Below are 10,173 nucleotides of genomic sequence, written 5' to 3' on the forward strand. Positions count from 1 at the left end.
AAAAAAAAAAAAAAAAAAAGAAAGAAAGAAAGAAAACATAGTCCACATAAAGACTTGTAAGTGAATGTTCACAGAAGCTTTATTCATAATGGCCCAAAATGGAATCAATGAACTCAAATGTTCATTAACTAATAAATGGACAAATTGCTGGACGCGGTGGCTCAAGCCTGCAATCCCAGCACTTTGGGTGGCAGAGGTGAGAGGATTGCCTGAATCCAGGGTTTGAGACCAGCCTGGGCAATGTGGTGAGACCTAGTCTCTACAATAAATCAAAAAAATTTTCCAGGTGCGGTGGCATGTGCCTGTAGTTCCAGCTACTTGGAAGGCTGAAGCAGAAGGATCACCTGAGCCCAGCAGGTAGAGGCTGCAGTCGCTGTGAGGATACTACTGCACTCCAGCCTGGGTGACAGTGAGACTCCGACTCAAAAAATTAAAAAAATGAACAAATTATATTACAATCACACTATGGAATACTACTCAGCAACAGAAAGGAACTGCTGATACATGCAACGACATAAAAATGAATATAAAAAGCAGTGTGCTAAGAAGCCAGCCACAAAATACCACGTAAGCCTTTCCTTGACACATTTCAAAGAACTGCTAATGTTCATACCATATTCTCTGACCATATATAGTTGAATTAGAAGGCAGTTTTGAAAATACCTATAAAATACATTTGTAAGTTGAAAAACATACCTCTGACTCAAAAAATAAAAAATAAAATATACTAGATAGCTCACAGGTGAATGAAATAATCACAATGGAAATCAGAACATGCTAGAAGTAAATAAGAATGAAAACATTATGTTTCAAAACATCCAAAGAGCAGCATAAATTCATAGAAAGGAGAAAATGACACAAAGAATGATATCTGGTATATAGTTTATGTGCAAAAAGCAAGGGGCTGAATAGTGTCTGAAGTATGCTTCTTATGTGTAAGAAAAGGGGGAATACAAACAAATGCATGCGTGTGTTTGTACAAGGGGGACCCCAAAAATCTCGGAATTATCTTTTGGAGGGTGGGCCCCTTGCAGTACAGGCTTCCCCCACTAGGTCAGTGCTCTAGGAACCCATTGTTGTGACAGGTTGCATTTGGCTTCAGTGAATTTTTTTGGAGATTCTCTCAGTGTGTTTGCCTATTTCACGATGGGCGACTTACAAGTGCACCTGCCCACATCACACTGAGTGTTCAGCAGTTTTTGGCCCCAAACAGCATGACCCCTATGCCCCTCTCCCTATTCACCCGATGTTGCCTGCAGTGATTTGTTTGTTTGCTTCCCGGATGAAAAAAATCCTCAAAGGGACATTTTTGCCGATGGGGAAGAGGTGAAACAAAAAACAGCAGAAGCAGTAAAAGGCATCCGAATGGACAAGTTCAACAACTGTTTAGAGCAGTGGAAAAAGCGTCTCGACAGGTGTATTGCATCAAACAGAGAGCACTTTGAAGGCGACTGAAGTTTAAACATGTAAGAATAAATACACAGTTTTTTAATAAATAAATTCCGGTATTTGGGGGTCCCCCCTCATACGAATTTGCTCAAACTGGCACAAAAAGAAACACAGGAAAACAACTATAAAACTGATGATTATGGGAGGGAAGGCCAAACATGCCTGCCCAGAGACAGGGATGGAAGCAAGACTTTTCTGACAATACCGTGATATAAATTCGACTTTAAAGTCATGTAAAGTTTTTACTCATCGAATAAGCAAAAAGAAAAAATTCCCTAAAAATGGAAACAAATGAACATAATATTATCAAGTCTTAACCACAACAGACAAGCCTCTGGAAAGACTAATCAAGGAAAAAAAAGAAAGAGGACACCACCAACAGCAGGATGCAGAAATGAAAACAGACACAGCTACAGAGATGGCTGACGCCGGCTGGTAGTTTAAGCTCTTCCAGGTCCAGCAAATTTTATCACATTCAAGGAACAGGCAGCTCCAAACTCATACTGACCTCCAGAGAACAGAAAAATACATCTACTCACTTCATAAGGCTAGCATAATCATGATGCTAGACAAGTATAGCACAGGAAAATTAAAGCCAAATCTCACGAATACAGATGTAAAAATCCTGAAGAAAATATTACCAATCAAATCCAGCAGTAAGAAATAGCATGCTCATGCTGAGTTCATCCCAGCAATGCAAATTAAATTATTGCTACAAAGTTCTGTTAGAAAACCCCTTAAAATAGCCCACCACACTAACTCCAAAGAGGGGAAAATAACCATATATCTCTGTAAAGGCAGAAAAGGGGTTTGATAAAATTTGACATCCAGTTATGATGCAAAAAAATATGCACTAGAAGTGTATCGAATTTGTATACCTAACCCTGAACTGTACCCCACATTTTTTTAAACAAAAGAAGTGCATCTATATAAAACCTAAAGTAAACATAATACTTTAAGGAGAGACATTGAAAACATAAGCCTTCTCAAATACAGACCTTGGGCCCTACCCCAGGCCTACTGAATCAGCAACTCCAGGCCCGGAGCCAGAGAACTTGGCGTTTCACAAAAACCCATCAGGTGGTCCTGATGGGGCTTGCTACTGTAAGTGTGATCCACCACGCAGCAGCTGGGTATCACCTGTGAGCTCGATGGAACTGAGAAGAGAGAGCTCCCTGGCCCTGTCCCAGACCCACTGAGTCAGAATCTGCAGTTCAACACCAAGTCCAGGTGATTCATAACACAACCAGGTTGAAGAAGCGTTCTTAAACCAGCTGTTCTCAGTGCAGGCTGCAGGCCACAATCACTGGGAGCACTTTTCTTAAAAATACAGGTGTCAGTGTCCCAGATCAGTTAAATCCAAACACCTGTGGGCGATGCCCAGGGCAACAGCTATTTAAAGCTCCCCCAGGTGATTCTAATGTGCAGCCATCCGCTGCAAACCACAGGTCTGTTGAATTCCTTCGACAAAGAAACTACTTGGGGACTCTACACCCTCTCTGAAAAGCCAAAAAAGAAAGAGGGATTCCTCTAGTTCTTTGAAGGCCGCCCCCCAGAAATGAGCTTGCATTTCACACAGCTAGCAAGGGCACCTTCTCAATAAGGCTTACAAAACTGAAAACTGAAACCCAGAAAACACCCCGTAGTAAGGAAAGCGGCAGGAAGTTGCAGTGAAGGCTGCAAGCCCAGAAGTCAGACTTGCAGGTTCGAATCCTGACTCTGCTGCTTCCTAAGTGCCTTCTCCTTAGACCTAACCTGTCTCGGCAGCTCACCAGGGATCTTGACAGTTTCTACCTCAAAAGGCTGTTGTGAGAATACAAATGAGACGTTTTGTGAAAGCACTGCGCTAAGGGCTTGGCAAAGAGTACACCTAACATTAATACGAGTTATGGTTGCAGCGGCTGTTCAGCATTGACAGTGAATCTGATGAAATCATCAGCAAATCAAGTCCAAATGTATCTCTCAAAGCTGCGCTGTCCAACACTGTAGCGCTTGAAATGTGGCTAGTCCAAACAGATGTGCTGTGATAGAAACCCCACACACACACACACACACACACACACACACACACACTGGATTTCGACAACTTAGTACCCCCCCAAAAGAGAAAAAAAAATTCCCTTGTTACATTGAGTACAGGTGGAAAAAATATTTTGCATATGTTGGGTTTTTTTTTTTTTTTTGAGTTGGGGGTCTTACTCTGTCACCCAGGTTGAAGTGCAGTGGTACAATCACAGTTCACCACAGTCTCAAACTCCTGGGCTCAGGCGATCCTCCTATCTTAGCATCCTGAGTAGCTGGGACTACAGGCTCCTGCCACTATGCCTGGCTAATTTTTTTTATTTTTATTTTTAATAGAGACGTGGTCTCGAATGCCTGGACTCAAGCAATCCTCTCGCCTTGGTCTCCCAAAGTGCTTGGATTACAGGCGTGAGCTGCTGTGTCCAGCCACGGGTTAAATATTATATTAAAATTGACTTCACCTGTTTCTTTACTTGCTCTATGTGGCTACGAGGAAATTTAAAATTACACATGTGGCTTGCATTCTCTTTGTATCGGCTAGTATTATCTCAAAAGATCAGAAAGCCAGGATAAGAACTGGCACTATTAAACCAGTCTTCTCAAACATATTTACACACAAAAACCCCTGGGGTCGCATTCAAATGCAGATTTCGACTGAGTAGTCAGTCTGTGGTGAGTCTCAGTGGGTGTGGGACAAGGCCTGAGATTCTGTAGTGTCAAAAACTCTGGTTTCGTGACATAGAAGTGATGGCAACCTCTGGGAAATGATTCGAGTTGATACAGCAAAGAAAGGAAATGGCCAGCAGGGTTAGACTCAGCCCCAACTTGTCAGGAATCAGGTCTCTCTCGCAGTGAGGGATCCCAAGAGGTGAGGCCAGTGCCAACAGTCAGTCCTCCCTCTGAGGGTCAGAGGGACACACACTTCTCCCGGATCCAGAACCACCAACACAGGCACTGAGCACCTCGGAGCCAGGAATTCAAAATGGAATATTGGCTGGGGTTTCTTATATCCTGCTAGTCACTTAACTGGTGTCAGCCGCAGCACCCTCCTGGAGTTTCACTGAAACCAAGTACAAACTTCCCTTCTTACTGTTATTCACAAACTGTATGATTGGCAGGTATATTTCATGCCAGGAGTCACTGCCATGCAGATACATTTCTTATTTCAGTAAAATCACTTGGGCCGGGCCAGGCACGGTGGTTCAAGCCTGTAATCCCAGCACTTTGGGAGGCTGAGGTGAGAGGATTGCCTGAGCCCGCAAGTTCGAGACCTCGTCTCTACAATAAGTCAAAAAATTAGCCGAGCATGGTAGTGCGCACCTGTAGTTCTGGGTACTTGGAAGGTGGAGGCGGAAGGATTGCCTGAGCCCAGTGGGTCGACGCTGGGGTGGCTGTGAGCATGCCACTGCACTTCAGCCTGGGCGATGGAGTGAGACTCCAACTCAAAAAAAAAAAAAGAAAAAAAAAAAAGAAAATAGCTTGGGCTGATCCCAGGCCCGCTGGAATACAGCAGTCCCTATACTCCTAAATCCCCACCTAGGTAATCTCGGGCCATAAAACAATTAAAGGTCAGAGAAGGGAATTTAAAGCACCACCCCATGCTAGTAATCTCCCAAACGGCCCACCTCTGCCTCAGTCACTCCCATGCAAGGGAAAGGATGACCCTGATGTCCCAACGCATTACATTTGACTCAGGGAAATAAAAAGTGCCTCCTTCTCATAAAAGGTTCAAGGACATGATATCAAAATATAACAATTATCACATGCTCAAGAAAGGGCATTACTGTGTGTTGCCAAGTTTTGAAAGCAAACGGGATATGAGCTGAATGGCACAAACAAGTTACTTTTATTTTTACTTTCAATTATTCCCCTTCAACTTCCCTTGTGCCTTTCCACCCCAAACACATCAAGCAAAGCAAAGCCGAACTTGTAGTCAAACTGCTCACGCCAAGAGTTCTGAAATCAAGAAGCTGGGAAGAAAAGGGTGGCAAAGCAATCACTGTTCCAAAGAACCTTTTTTATTCACTTGCTATTGATTTAACCACAGCAAGAAAAGGCTGAGCACAAGCTCCATTTCATGTGGGGAGCAAGAACTCTACACATGCAATGGAACTGGTCAAAATGAACATGTCTGGACAATTCAGAGCTGGGCCCCCATGTCCAATTTGAGCCAAAGAATGTTTACTAAATGTATACTGTGTGCACAGGACCATGGTAGTTTTCACACCGCCAGAAAAATGTCTCCAAGCTCAGTCCTTTTTATTATAATCATGGAAGAGGAGAAAAACATACTGAAACACGCGTATGCAGAAGTCACCTATTAAGACAGGGTCAAGAAAGAGCAACACTAAACGAATATGTGTCCATGAGATTGTGAAGAGCCAGTTATGGAGGCATTTCAAGATATCGAGAAAGACACCCCAGGAACTAGAAAAGGGTATTCAAGTGCCTGTCCTGTTCCAGCAAGGAAGAAGTCACGGACCTGGACCGCAACCAAGTCCCCAGATCTCTTCTCCAGAGCCGGGATCACTTTTCATTCTAGCCCCAGAAGCACAAGCATCCAGTCTAGCATGAGGTGAGGAACACAGGGCCTCCAGTAGGACTGAGGAGCTGCAGTCAGGTCTCCACCAGGCAAAGGGAAAGACTTCTGCTCTCAGGCCCTTCCGAGAGAGGCAGACAAAACTCCCCAATGCAAGGACTGCTTTGCACTACCATACAGCACTACCGTTTTAGGATTAAATGAAGTGGAAACTTACTAAGATATATCAATGGCTTCAGGCCCATATGGGAGAGGCAAAACACCTGCATATTTCAATGCTGACAGATGTGTGGGATTGAGGCAGACAGGCCACACCTACAGCTACAGGGAAGACAGGCCAAGAGCAGGAAAGACACTTGCCTTCTACCGGCTCTCCAAAGAGCAACTGCTTATATAACACATTAATGCAATAATAACAATGCTGCACATGTTACAAAGGGCTCTGATGCACATCTGATTCTCTGAAAGACTCTGGAAAGTTGGCAGGGCAGGTTTTATTAGCTCTGTCTTACATTTACACGGAGGAGCCACCAGCAACAAGGTCAAATGACTTGTCTAGTGTCAAAGAGTTAAGGGGGAGAACTGGGACCCAAACTCAGTCTCTGGAGTCCAAATGCAGGAAGCTTTCTATCACGTCACACAGACCAACAGCTCATGTATCGTAGCTCCTCTGGTAGAAACAGAGACTGCACTATTGCATGATAGTAATTTTCCAAAGAGATGCCTTCACATTCTCAACCCTTTCCCCGTTCAACCCGAGGATACTCGACGGGGGTGCTTGCGGCTGCAGCGTTTACCCCAAGATTAAAAAAAGAAGAAGAGAATTGCAAAATATAGTAATTATCTCTCTCTCTTTTTAAAAGTAATTCTCATTAGAATTAGAGACAAGTTCCATGTAGAAATAACTCCAAGAACAGTTTTGATATTTTATTTTCACATTGAAAACCAGTCAGATTTGCTTGAGCCTCAAAGACCGTGTTTATGTAAAATTAAATGAACGCGGCAGCAAGCTGCACTTTTTTTCTTTTCCTAAACGGGTAAAGGGTTAAAAAGAAAAGTGACTGTCGTGGAAAAATACACCGCAAACACGTCCAGTGAAAAACCATGCTCAAACTACAGGGTGGCAGTTGGGCCTCCCTCTAACTCCAACTGGGTTTCCTGGCACACTCTCACTTTCAAGACTGAGGAACTGGAAGAAGGCCTCTCTTATTCTATTACTGTTTGTAGCAATAAACAAAACATGGCCTCCAGTAAGTTCTAAGTCCAAACGGTAAAGAGAATTTAGCACTGCAAGAACTGAGGACACCACTGCCAATGACATCTGAAACTGAAGGCTTGTGCCAACAACAAAATACGGAGAAATGTCTAGAAAATCAAGCGTACTGGATTCCCAAAAGTTTATTAAGACATAGCTAGGATCTTTTTTTTCCTTGAAAAGTAGTTCCATATAGCTCAAGTCAATAACAGTTAACTTTGCTTGAGTATGCACTATGTGCAAGACACTATTCTAAGCACTTAACACAGATTATTCACTCAGTCCTCCCAACACCCTTAAAGGGAGGTATTTTCTTTTTTTTCTTTTTTTTTTTTGAGTTGGAGTGCAGTGGCACGCTCAAGACCACTGCAGCCTTTACCTGCTGGGATTCGGCGATTCTTCCGCCTCAGCCTTCCAAACAGCTGGAACTACAGACACATGCCACCATGCCCGGTTAGTTATTGCAATTTATTGTAGAGATGAGGTCTCACCAAGTTGCCCAGGCTGGTCTTAAACCCCCGGGCTCAGGCAATTCTCTCACCTTGGCCTCCCAAAGTGCTGGGATTACAGGCTGAGCCATGGTGCCTGGCCAGTATTTTCATTTTACAGATAAGGAAACTAAGGCACAGAGGTAATTTGCCCAAGGATTCAAATCCAGGCAGATTGCCCAATCCAGAGTCAATACTGGTAGGCAAATGACAGTCCCTGTCCCTCCATCTGCCAAAAAGGAATAATGAACTGAGAAACCAGAAAATAAAGAAAGCAGAACTTCAAAGAGGTCAGAAACAGGGAAGGAAAATAACTAGAGAATAATGAAAACAACTTATTATTCTGCTATAAAATTGAATAAACTTTAGAAACAACTAGAAACTCCAGCCTTTGAAATCCTTTGGCCACCACTTAAAAATGTCACCTAGTAATCCTTGAAGTCTCTGCTTTTCTCTTTATTTTGGAACCCTCAACCAGAGGAAGAGCCATACGTTTTCAGTGGTTTCAAAAGAAACTATATTTTGTTAATCCTCCTCTCATTCTGGAGCAAAAAATATTGAAGTTTTTTTTTTTGTATCTTTAACCATTTTTCAGACCTGTAAAAATTTTAAAATTTGCTTTGAGGCCACTGAACATATGGAGTATGTGAGCACTGAGAAGGTATTTAACCTGATACATTTTTACAATAAGCCCTCATTAATGCCATTTGATCGGTGAGTGCTCTTGTTCTTAAGAAGCTGAGTATTTCTTTACTCTAGAGCTATTTCAAAATGAACTAGTTCTTTACAACACGAAGACTGATGATCATCTGAGATAACAGGTTCACAGTACAAGCCAGCGCACAGGAAGAAAAACCCTTGTGTAAGGTAGCCTGAGAGTCCAGCAGACACTGGCATGAAATCAACAACCAATACGGACCCGAGCAGAGCTTTCCCCAGCTAGAGTGAGCTAACTGCGGAAACAGCAAGGGATTTAAAAAACACCTCGTTAGGTGTTTAAAATCACATTGCATGTAAGGGGAGAGATCCAGGTGACAATGAGGCTGTGATGAACTTACCATTTAAGAGGCACTCATTGAAGAAACGATGACTCCACAGAACCTCTTTGATTCAGACAGATTTACTTTTGGATTTCTTTGCTTTAATAGGGCAGCAGCTGACAATCTAAAACCAGCAATTCGAAGTAATGCCCAAATCACTCTCAATCATTCCAGCCGGTTTCACTGTCATTGTAAAGTTTCAGAGTTCTATTTTTGCACATAGCATTCATCCCTGCTGAAGAATATACCACTGTTTATGTTTTTAATTGTCTGTCTCCCCACACATAAACTTTATAAGGCAAGGACCTCATCAGTGGTGCTTTTTGCTGTCATCTAAGTGCCCACTGTGGACATGCCTGTGTTTAATAAAATGAATTGACAACTTGATAAATATAAGTTAGAACTTTAAGGCAAGGAGACCAGCCATTTAATGACCACAGTAGATTCTATAAGCCCCAATAAATATTATCTACCTTCAAGCACCTCGGGAGGCTGTTATACACTACTGTTGCAGGCAGTACCACTGGTTCAAATCTCCACCATGGTGTGGGATCTCTTACGAGTAGATTTGATTTTGTGAAGCAGCCAAAAACATTGAGAATCAAATCTGGTGAATACATAATCGTGTCCAACATATATGCAGGATGAAAGAAAACGTGACTGTAAAGAAGCAAGCCTGATTGCCTTATTTGGCTGGTAAACTGGTTTTGAAGGAAATCCAAAATGGTTTGCACTATAGCAGAACTGCGAGTTCAATCTCCAGACTCTAAGGTGGATACTTCACAAGGAATAAAACTGAGCTGTGGTAAAAAGAACCCAGTCGCGACAGACACCGAGATATGTCCAGAGGTCTGGCTTGTGATATTAGCTTGGCCATTAAGTAACCCCGTAGGCTGAGACAGATTAATTACCCTCCCTGGGCCTCAGTTCCTCCACCCAGGAAACAAGTGAACAACGTAAACTTCAAGGTCCCAATTTTAAAAGGCTATCATTCATTTCTTGTGAAGAGCTGGTGTATCTATTTAAAAACCAGTCACAACCCACTTCGCCTCACACCTTGCATGCGTCTACGAGGCCCATAATATAATGTTTGCAGATTTACTTCTTACTTGCTTAGGCAAATACTAAAATTAGTTTTCACTTCCTGAGCGCAGCAATAGACAGTTAAGGGAGGCAACCCGGCCAAGGGCGCTTGCTCGTGCCTGTGCATACTTCCGACTGCGTATCAGGGAACTACCCGTTCCCCAAGATCTTCCCCAACTGTTGCAAAAGCAGATAAAGCTCCCATGTGTGACACAGAAACACCCGCCAGGAGCCACCGTCGAGGCTTCGCGGCCAGTGTTGGGCTGCGGCCGCTCCGCAGGGCCCACGGGGGATGCG

At 43.1% G+C, this 10,173-nt stretch overlaps 1 protein-coding gene across 1 annotated transcript in view; it reads right to left on the bottom strand.

Moving 5' to 3' along the window:
• MTM1 (myotubularin 1) overlaps positions 1-10,173 on the bottom strand; it is a 103,163-nt gene that overhangs the window by 92,446 nt on the left and 544 nt on the right. The window lies entirely within an intron of this gene.

This window comes from Carlito syrichta, unplaced genomic scaffold (assembly GCF_000164805.1).
Source record: "Carlito syrichta isolate Samal-C Ts95f unplaced genomic scaffold, Tarsius_syrichta-2.0.1 Scaffold304364, whole genome shotgun sequence".
Lineage (NCBI taxonomy): Eukaryota > Metazoa > Chordata > Mammalia > Primates > Tarsiidae > Carlito > Carlito syrichta.